The 20502-nt window shown below is 45.1% G+C and overlaps 1 pseudogene; it reads left to right on the top strand.

Annotated features, from left to right (window-relative positions):
* The window catches only part of LOC102876080, a 66755-nt pseudogene that overhangs the window by 45508 nt on the left and 745 nt on the right, over window positions 1–20502 (top strand).

Genomic DNA, 20502 nt, shown 5'->3' with positions numbered 1-20502 from the left:
ATTAGCGTTCAGCTGGGGGGAAGAGAGCTCCCCACCTCCCTATTTAGTGATGGCAAATGGCCCAGGATTGGGCCTCTCTGAAACAACTTGGGTCCCTGCCCATCGCTGGTCAGGGACAAGGCAAGCTTTGGTGGGTCTGCTGGAGGCGGGGGGTGGTGAGTCTGTGACTTCATAAGAGGTAAGAACAATTCAGGAGCATGAATTGAAAGAGAAGAGAGAGCTCCCCAAAGGATAAACACTGTGTTTCCACCAGGAGAGGAGATGAGTATTGGCCTGGCAAAGCAGTAGGTGTCCTCAGGCATTACAATCACTTGTTCATGCACTCAGTAGAGATTTATTGAGTGTGTATTGAGAGCTGGACTGTTCTGGGTATTGGAGACCAGCATAGAAACAAGGCAAAATCACTGGGGCTTGTATTCTAGAGGGGGTAGAAAGGAAGCAAAGCTATCAACACACATTTGTAGTTAAACTACAGATGACGGTTTTCTATGAAGGAAGTAAACAGAGTGCTTTAACACAAAAGAAAATGTAGCCAAATAGAGCCTTGTACGAATCCTGCATCACTGTCACAATCATTGCTGTGTCTGAGCCCACTGTTGCAGACCCTGTGTTGCTCAGTCTCTCTGAGGGTCTTCTTTTTCACTGGTCCTCTATTTTACTAAGCATGAGAACTGGTCCCTCTTAACAATGTCCAAAATAAATGAGATGAAGTCGCACTGTTCTCCAGTCTAAGGAGAATACTTCTTCTAAGACAGATTTATTTGTTTTTCTAGCAAAAGCAGGTCCTAGTATGCTTAATATTCCTCATCAACACCATAATTCAAAGGCATCAGTTCTTTGGTGGTCTGTTACCTGCAGTCAAAGTGGCCGTCCTCCATCCCTATATCACATGGTTGGTTGGAAATCTGGCCTTTGTTATCCACAGGATTTCAATGGCTGATTTTTTCAAAGCTTGTCTCCAGGCCTTTCTTCCAAGCTTACCTTAATCTGAAAGCTCTATTAATAACCTGTTAGCATCCTAGTAACAGGAAAGCTCCCACTGTAAGGCAGGTGGTGGTTACCTCAAGAAAAGGATGTTTCCTGGGACTTGAGGCACACAGAGGAGTTAGAAGTGAGGGGAGGGAAAGAATCTTTGCAGGCAGAATCGAGAGTCTGGGTCTGTTCCAGGTGAAACACCCCTTCCTCAACCTTGGCCAGTGTCCCCTCACCACCACCACCATTCATTACGCAGCAGAAGTGCACAGCAGTCAGGAGCTCTCTGCCCAGGTCCCGCTCCTTCCCAGCAGCATGCTAGGGGACCTTAGGCCAATCAATCCATACCTCTAGGCCTCAATTTTGCAATCTAGAAAGAGATACCTACATAATTTCTTTGTACATGTCCTTCTTAGGCAATGATGACAGTAAAGATCCTCAGCTCTCATGGTTGGTCCTCAGCTTCACTGGGATGTAGGACCATTGGTCTCCTTACAGAGATTGGGGCTCGGACTTGGAATAATGTTCTCCCAACTAGGATGTTGTTCAATCCACAGGAGAAAGAAACCAGGTATTGGTTGTCAGATAAAATACAGGATGGCCAGTTAGCTTGAATGTCAGAATGACAGACAGCAAATGATTGTTTCATTTCATTATGTCCCAATATTTAGGGTAATTTCAATATAAAAAATTCATTCCCTCCAGTCAATTCTGGCTCATCACAATCCTGCTTCTGAGGCTGTAAATCATAAAAGGAGGAGATTGCCCATCTTTCTCCTGAGAAGCCACTGTTGGGTGTGAACCACTGGAAATATATGGCCTTTGAATTAGTAGTATAATTTTCTATGGACTATTTCACCAAAGCTCCCATTTTTTTTTTATTTATAAGTATGTTCCAAAGAGTCCATGAATGATACTAGGTTTTTAAAAGGTATTTGTTGTCTATCTGAAATTCAAATTAACTGTCTGTCTTGTATTTTCGATTGTGACATTGAAGCCAGACCTGGGAGGGATGGGAATGGAGACCCCAGCCCTGAATACCTACGGTGTCCCCCTCTTAGACTTTCTCCTGCCTTGATGTGGTCCTGGTGTTGTGGGTGTGAAACAAGTGAAAGAAAAGGGGGAGGCGAGGGGAGAGCAATGGGAGAGACAGGGAAATACAGGAGACAGGTAGAAAGACAGTGTCAGAGGCAGGTGGACCTGACTGGCGGCTGCCCACCCTCGGGAGTGGAGGGTGGAGGTAGGTGGTGGGGACACTGCGGAGGGCCAAGTTAAGCAGCAGGTGTCTTTGTTCCAGCCCCTCGGATGGCAGTGGGAGCCATAAAGCCTCTTAGAGGTAAATTATCTCCCTGCAAGGCTGCCTGGACCCCAGCAGAGTGAGAGCCTAGCAGGAGAGGATTACTGCTGACAAGCTGTTTTTTTAAGCCTCTCTCTCTCTCATTCTCTTAAAGATCCATCCCTGCCACCAACCGGTGTGGCCTGCACAGGATGCTCAAGATTCCCAGACGCCTAAGATAATCGCCTTGTTTTGTTCCATCTGGAGATGAGCATCAGGCTGAGAGGATGGCGGGGTCCACACTCAACCCTGGAAGATGGTATGGGAGGGACACAACTCCTTGCTCTCTCTAGACCAGCAGCCCTCCTTCCTAGCACCCCCATCACCACTGTTCACCCCTTCCCCTACCCCTTCACTCCTATCAGCTCAATATCAGAGACTCAGGCTTCTTCAGCAACCATACTGCAGACTCTGCAACGGTTTCAGGGAAAAAAAGAAACCACTGCTGGTTTCCCAGGGCCCTTCCTGGTATAGAGCCTTGCAAGGCTTTTGTTAAGAGCCGAGAGGAACCGAAGCCGTTGGCAAAGGTCAGGGTTCCCCAGTGCAGAGGTCCCCAGTACTCCTTCCATGCATGGATGTGTGGATGCATCATGCTCAGGACAAGGCATCAGGGCTGGGGAGGCAGCCTGGTGACTGACTACCACAGGAAGTCAGCAGCAGCCCTTGGGAGATCTCAGTTCCCTGGGAAGGATGACCCGGACTCAGGCCAGACAACCCCTCTAGCCTGGAAAGTGTTTAGGGTGGAAGAAGGGCTCCAAGGCAGCTATTACCTTGGAGTAATGGCCAGTGTGCCTGGGGCTGGGGACAGACACTGTGAGGTCTCCTTCTGATGCAAAAAAAAAAAATTGTCCTGGTACCTTCCACTCATCAGTCCTGTATCTGTCACTTGCCATCTTTGGGCAAGTCCAGGTCCTTTAAGTACTAGAAGACAGCACCAAGACTCTCCAGCTTTCCCTAAGTCCAGTTCTTTCAACTTTTCATTCAGCTGTGCCCCAGATAGCTCATGTTTCAATTTCTTACACACACACACATTTAATTTGTTCTTTTGATGTTGAGAATATGCACAGTAAAGCATACATCAACTTTACAGTTTCTGCATACTCCATTTAGTGATGCTGACTGCATTCCTTGAGTTGTATAACCGTTCTCATACTCCTTTTCTGGCATAAATTCACTCCTCCATTAGTGTACATTCATTGCCCCCTAAGGTTCCTATTTAATCTTTCAAGTTGCTGTTGTCAATTTGATGCCATTCAGAATAGTTCTTGGATGAGCATAATACTCAAGGGATTAGTTAAGCTAAGCTTGTTTGCTTTTAAGAAGACTTTAGGGGATATTTTGAGTTTAAGGTTTAAAGATTATCTCAGGCAAGAGTTTCAGTAGTTTCTCAAACCTTCACAACTCCAGGAGTCCATAGGAATTTGAAATTCTGTTCTACATTCACCCTCTTTTAATCAGGATTCTTCTATACAATCCTTGATCAAAATGTTCAGTAAGGGTAACCAGGCACCACCCAGTTCTGCTCTCATGGGAAAGAGAAAGTTAGTTGTTCATGGAGAGAGTTAGTCATAAGTTCAACATCTTCTTCCTCTTTTTCCCTCGTTCATCTTCCTGGTGCTCCAGGCAAGTAGAGACCAGTTGCTATGCCTGAGATGGCCTTTAAAACCTTAACACAATGCATCAAATTAAGAGGTAGAAAGAACAGAGGCATTAAACATGCTGTTGTCGTTGTTGTTGTTGTTGTTGTTGTTAGGTGCCGTCAACTGCAACTCATAGCAAAGCTATGAACAACAGATCTGAACCTTGTCCTGTCCTGTGCCATCATGACAATCAGTGTCAAGTTCAAGGCCATTGTAGTCAATGTGTCAATTCATCAATAAGACACTCTGCAAGAGCATCTTCCTCTCTGTCTCTGACCCTCTACTTTTCCAAGCACAATGTCTTTTTCCAAGGACCAGCCCCTTTTAACAGCATGTCCAATTTCAACATCAAGAAAACAACAATCGTCACCATTGGCTCAATAAACAATATCAGGAAAGCTAGAGGAAAACTTGAGCTTGTGAACAATTTCATTTCACTTGGATCCACAATCAATACCTAAGGGAGATGCAGTCAAGAAATCAAAAGATGTGTTGCACCGGGGAAATCTACTGTCCAAAGCCTCTTCAAAATGCTGAGGAGTAACCATGACTGCTTATAGACTAACGTGAGCCTGGTCCAAGTCAGCGGTGTTTTCTCCCCCACCATTTGTTCCTATGCATCTGAAAGTAGGACAATGAATAAGGAAGACAGATGAGAAATCAATGCCTTTAAATTGTGGTGTTGGAGCAGAGTACTGAATATCCCGTGGACTGCCAAAAGAACAAACCAATCTGTCTTGGAGGAAGTGCAACCAGAGTACTCCTTACAGGCAAGGATGATGGAAACTTCTCTAGACATGTTTTTAATAAGGATGTCATGTAAAACCATGACCTTAAATGCCCAAACCAAGAAACCAAATCCCATGAGGGTTTTGCTTGTACACAAGGGTCTCAGCAGTCACTCTCCGCCCCCCACCTTATAAATATATCTATCACATAATTCTGGCAATCCAACTTTTTTACACCTACGTAATTTCTTGATAGTAGTTACAATAAGTAGCTATGCAAGTCAACTCTTAATCAAAACAAATTTCCCGCTACTGTTAACTTCCTCTTTCTCCTTTATTCCCACACAAACTCCATTCTCTACATATTTGCCAGTGTCTGTCTTTTTATAAAGTGATGTCATGCATTGTCTGTTGTTTCGTGATTGGCTTCTCTCACTCAACATAATATCTTCCAGCTCCATCCACACTGTAGCATGATCAAGACTTCATTTCTCCTACTGGCTTGAGTAATGTTCCATTGTATGTATGTGCCACATTTAGTTTATCCATTTATCTGATGATGAACATGAAAATTGTTTGTAGCTGGGTCATATGGAATTTCTATGCTCAGCTTTTTGAGGAAGTGTCAAACTGCCATCAGAGTGGTTGTACCATTTTACAATCCCACCAACGATGTATAAGAGTTCCTATCTCTCCACATCCTCTCCAATATTTATTACTTGCTGTTCTCTTAAACTTTGCCACTGCTACTGGAGTGGATGGTATCTCATTGTGGTTTTGATTTGCACGTCTCTTATTGCCAGTGATTTTGAGCATTTCTTCCTGTGTCTGTTGGCTACCTGAATATCTTCCTCTGGAAAAATTCTTTTCATGTCTTTTGTCCATTTTTTAACTGTGTTATTAGTCTTTTTCTTGTAGAGGCCCTGTAGGATTCTGTAAACTTTTAATATGAGACCCTTGTCTGCTTGGAATATACCCAGAGAGAATGAGAACTGAGGCATAAACAGATACTTGTACACCAATGTTCATAGAAATGTTACTCACCATCGTAAGAACATTGAAGCAGCCCAACTGTTCAACAACAATCAAATGGATTAAGAAACTATGGTATATTCACACAATAGAATATTATGCACAAACAGGAGTAATGATTTTGTAAATTACTTCCTAACTTGGGAGGGACTGGAGAACATTATGCTAAGTGAACTATCTCAATCCCACAAGGACAAATACTGTATAGGACCATTGTTGTAGAATGTGTATGAGGATCCAAGGGAGGGACCAGAGGAGTGAGGATGGGTGGGGGTGGGGCTTAATCACAGGGTTGCACAGATTGATGGGTGGGAGGTGAAGGAAGTGGGAAAGATCTGGTGTGAAAAACAATGTAGAGGAACTTTGTAAATAAACCACCATAATATTTTTTTAAAAAGCAAAGGAAAAAACTATAAAAGCAAAAAAATAGAAAAATAATTTTTTATACCTTGTGACTATTATTAATAGTGTGGCAAAGAACACTGGTGTTGTTCTGCCCACAAAATGCCCCTCAAAGAAATCTTAAAACACGTCTGCAATTTCAAGAGCGTTTATTATATTATTTCCACGCGTGGAGACTTTTCTCCTTCCTCAGAAAGGTGGTGAAGGAAAAAAGCCTCGAGTTCCCCCTCCCACTTGCTTTTTAAGCCCTTTCTTGAGTGCCCCTGTTAGGGCAGAGATATTGGTGGGCTGGGGGATCAGTCATTTGGTCGGCTTTTGATGGGTTGGCTACTTTGCCCGCCTTTACTCTTTTTGTGTCACGTAGACACTCCACTTCCAAAATGGCTTGCCTCTGGAAACTCTATGTTCGAACAGTGCTCAGGCTGTTCGTTCATAGGGTCGCTATGAGTCGTCTACAACTCGACGGCATTAAACAACAACAACAACAGACACTAGTTAATTCTTTACTTTTCAAGGACAGACCAGGCTTTACCCGGGGCACTCGTGTTTGCCCTAAGCTAAGAATTTTTATGGCCCGCTTCTGCCTCTAGCGTTAATGGGGTTTTATAAAAAATGGGGTTTCTGCTGTCCCTTCACTGTCTAAGGCTCTTTCTGAGTTTCTACTTTCAAGTATTCTGGGTGTATATCTGTGAGTGAAATTGCTGAGTCATATAAAGGAGAAAGATGGGCAATCTTCTCCTGTGCCATTAACTGCCTCCGAAAACCCGCTGGCGGGTCAGCTATGGGTTGGTTCAGACTCAACAGCACACAACAACGATGTGATACTGTAAGGAACCACAGTGACAGAGTGTGTAATGTGGTTTTCAAATCCACTAGCTGTTCTTTGAGGCAATGATAGACGATCTCCTCCTGTAAAGAGAAACTCAGTGAAGGGTCACCATGAATTGGGCCCAACTTGACAGCAGTGGGATTTGGGAGTTTACAGTAGTTCTATACTTAGCTTTTGAGGAATTGCCACACTACTTTCCACACCTTTTTTCATTCCCAGAAGCAATGTGTGTGTAAGGATTCGAATTTCCCCACATCCTCACCAACATTTGCTATTTTCTCTTTTGTTTTAATCTTAGTCATCCTACTGCGACTATAATGGTATCTCACTGTGCTTTTGATTTGAATTTCTGATGACTCATGATTCTCAGCATCTTTTCATGTCTTCAGTGGCCATTTGACTGTCCTGTTTGGTGAAATGTCTATTCACGTCCTTTCTCCATCTTAAAAATGGGTTACTTTTAGTGTGGTCAATATTTTATATATTTTTAACTTTTAGACCCTTGCTGAAGATATGATTTCCAAAGACACTCTCCAAGTCAGTAGCTTGTCTCTTCACCTTTTTGATATACAGAAGTTTTTTTAATTTTGTGAATAATTCTTCTGCAAGTGGAAATGCCATTTTCTCCAGCACCATTTATTGAAAAGACTCTTTTAATTAAAAGGATTTAGCTCTCCAGTCAAAAATCAGTTGGTCATAGATAGGTAAGTTTATTTCTGTACTTTCAAGTCTATTCCATTGGTCTATTTACTAATTGTTATGCCTGCTTTGATTACTGGATTTGTGTTCAGATTCTTCACCATCCACTTTCCGTTTACCGAAGTCTGTCACAAAATACACTGATTAGTATTGAAGTTACAACACAAAGAAGATTTGTCACCTCCTATCATTTAAGGGATCATGCCTCTGTTAATGCAGCCTAAGATTTTTCTACATGCCAGTCAAAAGCATCCATTAGAACTGAAGCCTAGTAACACAATAGGAAGAAGGAAATTCCCCAGATGTCAGATAGTTCATGAACCCCGAAACAGGAGATAAAACTTGAGGTTCTGAAGTTGCCTTTATCAAATACCTCCTTTCTCTCCCCTGCCTCCCTCCTTTGTTTAAATGTCTGCTCTCTGCCATACATAGTCCTTTCTCTTTCTGCTTCTCTTTTAACTCTTTTCTCATTCGCCTCGTCCGCACTCCTTTAGTCATCAAAGAACTGTGTGACCTTGAGCGAGTCACTTTGCCTCTCTGAAGCTCTCTCCTCTGAAATCAGCAGTAATCATCCCTGGGCTGCGTGCTTCGTAGGGCCTGCCCAAGACTCCGCGGAGATAATTAATGGATGAGAAAGCGCTTTGAAAACGAGTCGGCGCCGCACAAGTGAAAGGCATTATTTATTTATTTGTCCATTTATTCATTAATCTTGCACATGACCCTGAGCCGAGAATTCCACAGAGGACGAGCAGTGAGCACAATGCGTGCCTGCCCAGAGCTTGAATCAGAATGCCAGAAACAGAGGGGCCTTGGAGAGCGAGCCCTGTAATTCATGGCTGGAGAAACAAAGGCCAAGAGAATGGTTAATAGCGAATGTTCGCCAAGCCATTCCCAGCATCTCAGTGCAAACAATATTAACTTGCTGAATCCTTTAGGAGCTCTGGTGGCCCAGTGGAAAAGGAGGTGCACTGTCAGCCCAAAGGCATTTGGTTTGAATCCCTCAGCTGCTTTCTGCAGAAGACAGATGGGCACTCTCTTTCCACACGAGTGACAGCCTCTGAAAACCCATTAGAACCTCAGCTAGGAGTCAGCTTCTGACTCCATGGCAATGGCTTTTGCTTTTTTGACTCTTTTGTGATCCTGTGGAATGTGTCTTATTATTCCATTTTAAAGATGAGGAGACTGAGGCACAGAGTAGAGCAGCTTGTCCAGAATTGTGCAGCAGTGGTTAACTATCGTTAAGGCAGTGTCTGATTCCTGGTGGTCCTGGTTGTGACCCGTTGGGTTTTCACTGGCTGTTTTGGGGAGTAGACAACCAGACCTTTATTCCAAGTTAATAGGAGTAAACTTGGAATTCAATTGTAGGCAGACTTGCTCCAGAGAATACACATTTCCTACCATTCAGGTGTATGCGGAATGTTAGGAGTGCAGGTCATTGCCAAGGCTCCTTCCACGCCATTCCACCAAACGACCCCTATACTGACAGACAGACTGGACACAGATTAGCAGAGAACCTCAGAGGGGCTCAACTACACTCAAAACCCTCTCAAACTTATTGCTGTCCAATCAGATCCAACTTATGGTTGACCTTCTAGTGCATTTCAGAGGCTGTAAGTCGCACAGGAGGAGATTGTCTGTCTTTCGGCTTCCGAACAGCTGGTGAGTTCAAATTGTTTGCCTTTGAATTGGAAGTACAACTCCTAACACACAGGCCACCAGAGCTTCCTGCCCAACTATGTTATTGTTTGTGTGTACTGCCAAGTTGCAACTGACCCAAAGCTGACCCTCCAGCAAGGTTTTAGTGGCAATAAATCACATGGGAGATCACCCATCTTTCTTCCACGGAGCTACTGGTGAATTTGAACTGCCTGCCTTTGAGTTGGTAGTGTAACTCCTTACCACTAGGCCACCAGAGCTCCCTTTCCCAACTTTATGAAGCACCAAATCCACTGCTGTTTAGTTGATTCCAACTCTATTGAATTTCTGAGACTGTAAGTTTTTACCGGAGGAGAGTGCTCATTTTTTTCCTCATGGGGAAGCTGATGGAGTCAAACTTCCCACCTTGGGGTTAGGAGTGTAGCACACTTCACACTACATAAGCAGAGTTACAACAATCCTCTTTCGTCTTAGATATCATGAGTCGTTTAGGACTCACAGATCTGAGCCAGAAAAAAGATCCAAGGGGAAAAGAAGGGCCCTAGGGGAGGAGTAGGAGACATACATAGCAAGAGGGTCAGGGACTTCTAGAAACAGAAAGAAGTCAGAAAGAAGGAAATGTTATTGTTAGTGTTGTTGTTGTTGTTGTTGTGGCTCTGGGGCACCATCAAGTCAAGTACTACTCAAGAACCCTAGAACAACAGGTCTGAACTCTGCCCTCTTCTGCGCCATCCTCATCATCTCTTACCCACCTCAGTCCATCGTTGCAGTTGGTCACTGTGTCGATCCAGCTCATTGGAAGTCTTCCTCTCCACCTTTCCAAGCATGACATCCTTCTCTGAGCAAGAGCCTCCCGTAGCAACATGCCTAAAATATGTGAGATGAAGCTGTGTCATCCTTGCCTCCCAAGAGCACTTTGGATGCACTTTCTCCACGACATTCCTGTTTGTTCTTTTAGCAGTCCGTGAGATCTTCAGGACTTTGCTCCAACACCAGAGCTTGAAGGCCACACGAGGTGAGTGGCAGGAAGTTGGTGAGAGGAAAAGACATGAAGCCATGCTGTCAACATTTGTGTTCTCATCAGTGCCTCCTCGAGGCAGAAGAGAAGGGAACAGAAGGGATTAAATAGCGTCCTTTGCCTCAGGGAACTCCAGAGTAGCTGAGGGGCCACAGGGTAGAACAGAAGTCAGAGAAGAGTTTAGCAAGCATCTTCAAAACATCTAGGAGGTGCCAGGCTCAGTGCTCAGCCCAGACATGAAAAGGTCACCAGACCTGATTCCTAAGCTTAGAAGCTGACTGGATTTTTCCTGAAGCGGGCTATAAAAAGCTGTTGTGGTTTTAAAGTGAACGGAGCTGTGGATGAAAGAAAAGAGCCCTAGATCCTAAACTCATCTCTGTATCCTGCATACTAGATGACCTCTGGCAATTTGCTTGACCTATATTAGCCTCTATCTTCCCATCTGTAAAATGGAGATAAGACACTCAAATCCTAAGGAGGAACATGAGCTTCTGGCTATAAAATAGCTACATAATTTAGGGATCGCTAGGGGAACTCTGGTGGCTTAGTAGTAAAAAGTTGTGCTGCAAACCCAAAGGCATGTGGTTCGAATCTGTCAGCTGCTCCTTGGGAGAAGAATGTGCAATTTCCTTTTGTGCAAGTTACTGCCTCCAAAACCCCCCTGGAGGGTCAACCATGAATCAGTTCGCATCAGCTATGAGAGTGCTGATTAAAACCTTACTTAGTAAGTTTGGGTAGGAGGTGTGGGGGGCTTAGGTAAGAGGAAGGAAGCAAGGAGTAGCCCTGTGTCTGACATGAACTTTGGGACCATAAAGGAGGGGACAGGTAAAAAACCTCATCCTTCTGAGTTCACAGCTCTGCTCAATGTCAATTCCCTCTCTCTTCTTAGACCTTGTTGCTGAAAAAGGCTATAGTTGAATTGCAATATGAGACATAGACTGCCCACAACCAGGGACTGAGCAGACAGCCTTGTCTGCTCCAGTCAGGCAAAATCCATGGCCGTGGTCCACTCTGAGCCTTGGACAGAGCCGGGAATACAGCCAGAAATGGGGCTCACATGTGACAAGGGTGCTGGAGGTCAAGCCTAGATGAATACATTCCAGATGTTTTAGCTGAAGAAGGGATGATTGTGGGCACACAACCACCTCCCAGACCAGTGTCCTCACCTGACTTCTTTTGGTCCACCCTCCAGAGTCTTCTCAGCTCCGTCCTGGGCATTGGGAAAATGTTACACTAGGAAACTGTTGTCAGGGACATCTTCAGAGTAAAAAAGAGTGATGATGTCAGTTTAAAGACAGATGCACTTGATCTAAGCCATAGTCTTTTCAGCTATTTGCTATACTTGCTCAAAGTTGGATAATGACTAAGGATGACAGAAGAAAAATCCATGCCTTTGAGTTATGGTGTTGGAGAAGAGTACCAAATATCTCATGGACTGCCAAAAGAATAAACAAGTACAGTCAGAATGCTTCATTGAGGCAAGGATGGCGAAACTTCGTCTCACATACTTTGGCTATATTGTTAGGAGAAGCCAGACCTTGTAAAAAGACATCATATTGGAGAGGTACATCATCAGAGAAGGAGAGGAAGACCCTCAATGAGATGGATTGGCACAGTGACTGCATCAATGGGCTCAAGGATATCAGAGATGAAGCAGATGGGACAGTACAGGGCAAAATTCAGATCTGTTGTGCATAGGGTCCCTATGAACTGTAGTCTCAATGGCATCTAACCACAACATTTTAGGCTTGATACCTCCTGGGCAGGATACTCAGACCACCAGCTGGGTATGAGGGAGAGTGGAGAGGTGGCCAGTGTCCTTATTAAAAACTCTAAGGATATATTCAGCCCCTAGCCCCTCACGAGCCTCTAGCCTGTCCTAGAGGCTTGCAGAATGCTCGTTCCCATAATGGTCAAGCTGCTGTTTTTCTGAAACATCTTCTCCTCTGCCTAGTCCTGAACTCAAAGACGTAAATTTTTCTTCTGTCATCCTTATCCGTCATCCAGCTCTCAGAGGCGTATAGCAAGTGAGGAGAAAGATCATGGTCTAAATCAGGTGCCCCTTAGTCCTCAAACTGACATCATTGCTCCTCAGTAACTTGGAGTGGTCCCTGACTGCAGATGTACCCAGTGCAATATATCTCCTGATTTCCTGACTGGTGATACCAAGAGTGTTGACTGTGAGTCCAAGTAAGATGAAATCACTGACCATGCCCATAGTTTCTCCATCTATTAAGATGTCTATCAGTCCAGTGGTGAGAAATTATGTTTTCTTGGTGTTGAGATGTAATCCACATTGAAGGCTGCAGTCTTTGATCTTCTGCAGCATGTGCTTCAAGTCCTCTTCAGTTTCAGCAAGTCACCATCCCTTCCCACTCTATGTCAGTCTTGAGAAAAAATGGAGAGGGAGAGCATGAATCACAAAAGGACACTCTAGAGAGACAGCAAGTAGAGGAGAGGTTACGGGGGTGTGGAGCAGGAGTGAGGAGTTACCACTTAATGGTTGCAGAACATCTGCTGGGAGATGGAAGTATTCTAGAAGTAGGAGTGTTTGCACAACATTGTAAATACACTCAATGCCACTAGATTGCATACTTACAAATGGCTCAAATAGTCAGATTAATGTTATTCTACTACAATAAAAAGGATAAAAAGAATTTTTTCAATAAACTCATTGAGACAAAACAAGCTATAGCTGGACAGCTTGCATGCCTGTAAATCACACAGGAAGAGAGTGCTCATTTTTCTCCCTTGGGGCTGCTGGTGGATTCGAACTCTTAGAGAGGTGTCTCTGAGCAACACAATTCCCTACAGTCAAGGACACAAGGGCTCCCTATTTTTAAATAAAAAGAGAAGGGAAAAGGATAGTCTGGGGATTAAGTAAGGCCCCCTCCCTTTGCCCTGATAGCAGAGCAGGGGACTGTGGATGCAGAATGGACATTGACTTCAGAGGTTCCCCCTCAGGGCTCAGCTCACGGACAACAAACAGCAAACCCACTCAACCGATTCATGAGGACCCACCCGCAGGTGCCCGAGGCTGTGAGCCTTCACAGGAGCAGATTGTGTCTTATTTCTCCACTGGAATGACTTGTTGCATCTAACAAGAAACCCTTCTGTGAACAGCACAACACACAACATACCAAGGCACTACACCATCTGGGAACAAGACTCCAAACGTGGGCTGAGTCTGTGGATTCTCTCCTGTCAGCAAGTCCTGCCATCATCTGTGACTCCCACATGGAAAGAACCTGAGGTTCAGTCCCACCTCTGGGTGTCAGCTACCCCCATTCCCATGGCTTTAGCCTAGGTCTTCCCTTCTCAGGGCCCCAGTCTGGTCACAGTGAAGGAGAATTCATGGCTCTAGATCACTCCACTGAGGCTGTGAATCAAGTCAATAAGAAAGAAAGGTGGTTGGAAGACTGTTTATGTTGTGGATTAGGGCTTCTAGGGTTCTTCCAAGCTTTTCTTTAATGACGTTTATAGTCCTTGCTTTTAGTCCTAGGTCCATGATATATTTTGAGTTGTTTTTTGTATATGGAGTGAGTTGTGGATCTTGCTTGAGCTTTCTGCAGACAGTTTTCCAATTTTGCCAACCCCATTTGTTAAAAAGGCTGTTGTGTCCCGCCCCCCATAACTGATTTCATCACCTCGTCAAAAATCAGTTGACCATAGGTATATGAGCTTATTTCTGAATTTTCAATTCTATTCCATTGTTCTATGTGTCTGTCATTGTACCAATACCATGCTGTCTTCACCACCACAGCCGTGTAGTAGGAGTGAGATGCCTCCTACCTTGTTTCTCTTTTTAAGGAGTGCTTTGCTTATTCAGGACATCTTTCCATTCCAAATGAAACTGGAGATTGCCTTTTCCATCTCATTGAAGAATGGGATTGGTATTTGTATTGGGATTGCACTGAAAGTGCGAATTGCCTTTGGTAGTATTGTCATTTTCACAATATTGAGTCTCTCTATCCATAAGCAAGGGATATTTTTCCACTTCTCCAGGTCTCTTTTTGTTTCTTGCAGTAATGTTTTGTAATTGTCTTTGAATAGATCCTTTGTGCTTCTGGTTAGGTTTACTCTTAAGTATTTAATCTTGTGAAGGGTATTGTTTTTCTTAGCTCCAGGAGAGGATAAAATAGATGAACAAGACCTTCTAAGAATCAAATCCCTATGCACATCCAAAAACTTCTCCAACAGGGAAAAAGGAAAACCACAGACTGGGGGGAAATATTTGGTAATGACATGTCAGACAAGGGACTTATACCTAGAATTAATAAAATACTTGAGCACCACAACAAGATAAATAACACAATTGAAAAATGGGCACAGGATACGAACAGACATTTCATCAGAGAAGACATTCAGATGGCCAACAAGCATATGAATAAATGTTCAAAATCCCTAGTTCTAAGAGAGATGCAAATCAAAACAATTATGAGCTATCATCTCACCCAGTAAGAATAGCAAAATTTAACAGAACAGAAAACATCAAATGCCGGCGAGGTTGTGGAGAAACTGGAACCCTTACTCACTGTTGGTGGGAATGCAAAATGGTGCAACCATCATGGAAGGCTGTATGGCGCTTTCTCAAAAAGTTACAAATAGAAATACCATTAGACCCAGCAATTCCATTGCTGGGAATATAAGTGCCACCCAAGCAGGTATATGCACACCATGTTTATTGAGGCTTGGTTCACAATAACAAAGAGTTGAAAACAACCTAAGTTCCCATCAACAAATGAATGGATAGAGAAGCTCTAGTATATTCACACAACATAATATTATGCCGCACTGAATACGAGGAACCCATGAAATAGTATACAAAATGGGCGACCCTGGAGGACATTATGCTGAGTGAAATATTCGTTACAAAAAGACAAATATTGCATAGGGCCACTGTTGTAAAATGTGACTGACAATGGGGTTAGGGAAAGACTGAGAAAGACTGGATAAATTATGTATATTGCATTGAAATAAATGAGGGAAAGACTGTTAAACGTGATATTTGGTTAGGTATTATTGTCATGACAGGAGTCCAGAATGAAGGCTGCACAGTGGAGTGGACTTGTGGGGTGGGACTGTATAACAATGAAAGAATTGTTCTTTTACTCTTCAAAAAGAAGAGCCAACTGGGGGTTGGGGGAGGGCAGGCAGGGAGAAAAGTGCAACAATGAATGAATGGAAATCCAAAGTCTGTAAACTTTCATTAAAATTTAAAAAAAAAAAGAGAAAAGTGGGAAGTGGAGATAAAGAGAGGGTGTGGGGGACGCAGAGCCACAAACCTCACAGGCAAACACTCCCCTTGAGAACTAAATGGGCTCCTTTGTCTTGAAACAGGACACAGCGCACCACAGAATGCAGTTTGTGCTGACATTTTTATTTTGTGTTATTCCCAAGTCAAAGCCATGGGGCTCACTCCAGTGGAGAGCAGGCACGATGCCGGCAGGTGGAAAGGAAGAAAGGAGGTGCAACCTCCTCCAGCATCAACCTGGGGCATAGTAACCCCACCTATTTCCATGGAAACCAGGGAGGATGAGGTGGGCAGCAGAGGCCAGAGAACTTGGGTACTGGCTCCCTCTGTTGGGTGAAGCTGGACACAACGTAGCCCAACAGGGAACCCCAAAGGTGAGGACCCTTGTTCAAGCAAGAGTGAACAGAGGTGGTGTCTGCACTCCCAAAAAAAGGCTTTAAACTGAGCCAGCTGCTCATCTTTCACTCTACAGACAAGGCTATCCCAGAAGGTAAGGCCAACATTGGGCACCACCGGCAGAGTAGAAAGAACATAGACAGGGTTCAAATCCGGCTCAGTTCTCCCCTGTTGGGCAGAATGGTAAATTGTTGAAGCTTTCGGAATCTTTCCTTGTTTCATCTATTAACTCGTCGATTGATGGGAAGATTAAATGGGAATCTGTGTTAAGTACCTGAACCTCCCAAAGTTCAGCAAAAGTTTCCCCCTAGTGGTTGCACCATTTTACACTTCCACCAACTGTGGATAAGGGTTCCTGTTTCTCCACAACCTCGCCAGCATTTGTTGTTTTCTGTTCTGTTAAATTTTGCTATTCTGATTAGGGTGAGATGATATCTCATAGTTGTTTTGATTTGCATCTCTCTTAGAGCTAAGGATTTTGATCACATGAAATATTACACAAAATGGGTGATCCTGGAAAACATTATGCTGAGTGAAATATCTCAGTCACAAAAAGACAAATATGGCATAATGCCACTGTTATAAAAGAGGACTGACATAGGTAGGGGTTGGGGGGAGACTGAGAAAGATGGAATAGATAATGTAACAGATGAGGGAGAGAACTGTTTAAATGGGATATATGATGGGATATTGTTGTTGTGACAGGAGTTCAGAAGGAGGGTAGCATGGTGGAGTAGACTTGGGGGAAGGAATTGAATAACAATGAAAGACTTATTTTTATTTTTTTTTACTTTTCAAGAAGAAAAGCGAATTGGGGAGGAGGGATGGGTAGAGAGAAAAGTGCAACAATGAATAAATGGAAATCCAAAGTCTCTTTAATATTCATTAAAATCAATTTAAAATTTAAAAAAAAATGTTTCCCCCTTCTTCTTCCATCAAACACAGGTCCTTAGAGCAGAGCTCTGGCCTCTACCTCACCCTCCCTTCCTAGTACTGCCTTCTGTCTCCTCCCTCCTCCGTTTAGAGCGTGCACTCAACGATGGCAGGGCAGCATTTGAACCTCTAACTACTTGTACCCTGACAGGGATCCTAATCTACATGCGAGACAGTTACTTGGGACAACACAGCAAGCAGGCATGAGCCCCAATGTGAATTGCATCTATCGGGCTCCAAAGTGGGTGCTGTTAACGACTTGGTGCTTGTTAACTTGGACTCCTCCAAGTTTGCTCCACTGTTGTGGAAGGAACACAGCCAGGATACCAGAGCTCCAGATCCCAACCTCAGCTCTGCTCCTGGGGAGTAGTGTGATTTGGGGCACCACTTCCTTCCCAAGCCTCAGTTTTTCCAGATGTAGCAATGAGAGGTGGATGCGATGATCTTTTAGGGCACTCCTGGCTCGGATGCTGGAGAGAAGCAGGGCTGGGTAAGGAGTGGAAAGGATTCTCCTGCCTGCAAGGTGAGAACTTTGTCAGAGGAGTGACAGGCTGAGTGGAGGGAGACCTGCCCAGTGGCCTAATTACCTCTCCTGATGACAGGCCTGCTCCTAGCCCTCCTGTCTTTATCTACTTGGTGACTGTCTGACAGGTACAAGTCTCCACATCCTCGCAGCGGAATGGAAATCTCTGATCTGGGGTTGGATGCTACTCTCTTGTTCACATACTCCTGCGTTCTCTCTTCTCTCTTTTCCTACTCACTGCGACTCCCCAGGGCTCCTACCATCAAAGTGCCTTTACAGTAAGTCTCCCACGGTTGGCACAGCCCTGAGAGAGGAGGAGACAGCCGGGCAGACTCAAAATGGGAAGGAACATCTCTCAGATGATGGGGCTCATCTTCAAGATGCTGGGGTCCAGTGACTCCTCTCCAGGTGTGGATTGGGGAAGGCCATGGGGGCGGGGGGAGTCCTGACAAAGATAAGGAACTGCCAGCAAGAGAAGATAATGGCAAGTGGGGAAAGGGATGTTCAGCCTCAAATCTTATCCCAGCAATCCCCACAAACCAGTCTGGTACTGATTTAGAAAATGCCTCCAGTGTATTAGGGTCTCAAGAAAGGCCCCTGGGTGGTGCAATGGTTGGTGCTTGACCATGACCTGAAAGGTCGACAGCTGGAACCCACCCAACAGCACAGCGGAAGAAAGGCCTGGCTATCTGTTTCTGTAAAGATGGGGGGGGGGGCGGGACGACGGACTCTGGAGCAATTCCACTCTGTACCACAAGGGGTCACCGCGAGTCAATATAAATTGGACAGCAAGGGGTTAACAAAGAGCATCTTGGCACGTCAGACTGGTGGTGAGATGCAGAGAAGCAGGACTTCAGATCCGCCCTCCCCTCACTGAGAGCAGACAGTGAGTATTAATCACATTGAGACACAACCGACACACACACACACACACACACACACACACACACACACACACACACACAAAGTACTTGACAGCCCTTTCGGGGTTTGCTAAAAAGCCATCCCCACCTTTCCTTCCCCTCACCATCCCCACCTGGAGCTGTGAGCTCCTGATCTCTAAGTACACAAATAATGCTCACTTCCCAGGCTTGATGTGAAAATGAAGCTGCAGCGGGGACACAGACGAAGACATTGTCACCAGTTGCTGTGCAGTTGGCTCTGGCTCAGGGCGGCCTTTGCACTACAGAACAAAACCAGCCCTGTGACAGGTCCATGCTCATTGCTTTTTGAGTCCGGCGTGTCGATCCAGCTCACGGAGGGCTTCTCCTCCTTCCTGTTGACCCTCCACCTTACCAGACACAGCATCCTTTCCTCACAGTGTATCTGCTACAGGATCAGTAAGCAGATCCCCTCCTCTGCTTCTGCACCTGGAAAAGAAACGAGAAGGGAGTTAAAATGGGTAAGCTGAGTGGAGGGAAAGGTGATAGACAATGAAGGTTTGATGAGGCACTGTAATCAAGTACATTGTTGTTGTGCACCATCAAGTCAGAACCAAGCCATAGCTGACCCTCCAGCAGGTTTTCAAAGGGAGGAGATTTCCTATCTTTGTGCCACACAGCAGTTGGTGGATCCGAACCGTGGGTTCGCAGCAAAACTCCTTACCACTAAGACACCAGATTAATAATTATAATTAATATTATAAAGCAAAATGCATACAAATAATTGAAGGAAAAACAATATGATTTGCAATCTTTCACTCAAATTTAAAAGATAGAGATGAGAGAGAGAGATAGAAAAAAGTCCACACTTCTTAATCGTTGAAGGCCTTGGAGGCAGTGAGTGTGTGCTTCTGTGCCTGACACTCAGAAGGTCTATCAACACAGTGATGGCCCTCCAGCCCCTGGACACTAGTGATCTGTATCTGCCGGTCATCCCATGACATCCTTCTGGGGGCGGCGAGAACCGCAGGGGCAGTTAATGTTGGTAACATTCAGCCCCTCAGAGCCCCAACAAGTAGCAGCCAGTGTCCCCCCAGGCGCTCAGCAGGAGAGAATCGGGCAGTGCCGTCCTTCTTAGCTGTCCAGCATTATTATTGCAAAGGGACTAAGCGGGTCGAGGCCTTTCTCTCTCAGCTAAGTGGCTGTCGGCCGATTGGACAGGAGGCTAGAGGAATGCTGGCCTGGAGAGAGGACTGTAGATCTCCCCTGGCCTCCGCACAGCCCCTGCAACAGTAGCCGCTCAGCTTCATTGGGAGGGCCCACTGCCCGCAGATAAGCAGGCCGATCTATCTTTGCCAGAGACTCCCGCTCAAGGGCAGCACCATAAATCCCAGGGTGGGAGCAGGCCAGCCAGCCAGCCAGCCACTCCTTGGCGAGCTGCTTTCCTCCTGGGGCCCAGCCGCTCTGCACACGCTACCCAGAGCCCCAGCACGGAGCATAATCTGCAGTTCTGCACCTGAGCCATCAATAACCCCCAGAGAGGAGCCTCCCTCCCGCTCCACCATGCCTGAGACAACGGCCTGTTTCTCACCTCTCCCTGAAGCCCAGCGTCTCATTTTCCCCCTGGACCAGGATCTCTGGCTGTTTAGAACACTTCTGTGCCTGGGCTGCCTGCATTCCCCAGTTCAGTCAACCCTGCCCAGCCTGGGACAAGAGAGGAAAAAGTGGTCTACAGAGCAGAAGGGGGTGGGTGGAAAGGATGAGAAGGGAGCCCCAGCAAGGAAAATGTGAACAGGGCTGGAGGCCAAGAGTCACAGACTTTTCTTCAGTCAGTGGGCTGCTTGTTCCTCTCCTTTCCCATCTGACTGATGGGCGTTCATTCGTTCATTCAACAAACATCTATGTATCCTTGTTCTGAGTGCTCTATGCAGCAATAGGCAAACACAATGCTTGGGGTAAGCTTGCATTTTGGCAAAAGAGGTTGGGAATGTCAAATCAACATATATAGAAATGAGGTTGTTTCAGACGATTGTGAACAATCCAAAAAGTGTCCTGGCAGAGAGGGGGACATCACTGAATCTACAGATGCAGGGAAAGTCTGGAGAAAGGGCTTTTGGGCTGATAGCTCAGGGCTGAGGAGGAACAGGTGAGCAAAGAGAAGAAGGAAGAGTGTTGGGACATAGGGAACAGCAAATCAGAAGGC

Source organism: Elephantulus edwardii, unplaced genomic scaffold, assembly GCF_000299155.1.
Source record: "Elephantulus edwardii isolate Elephantulus edwardi_28Jun2011 unplaced genomic scaffold, EleEdw1.0 scaffold00094, whole genome shotgun sequence".
NCBI lineage: Eukaryota > Metazoa > Chordata > Mammalia > Macroscelidea > Macroscelididae > Elephantulus > Elephantulus edwardii.
Note: the sequence above shows the minus strand (reverse complement) of the source record. Positions and strands in the feature narration are given on the sequence as shown.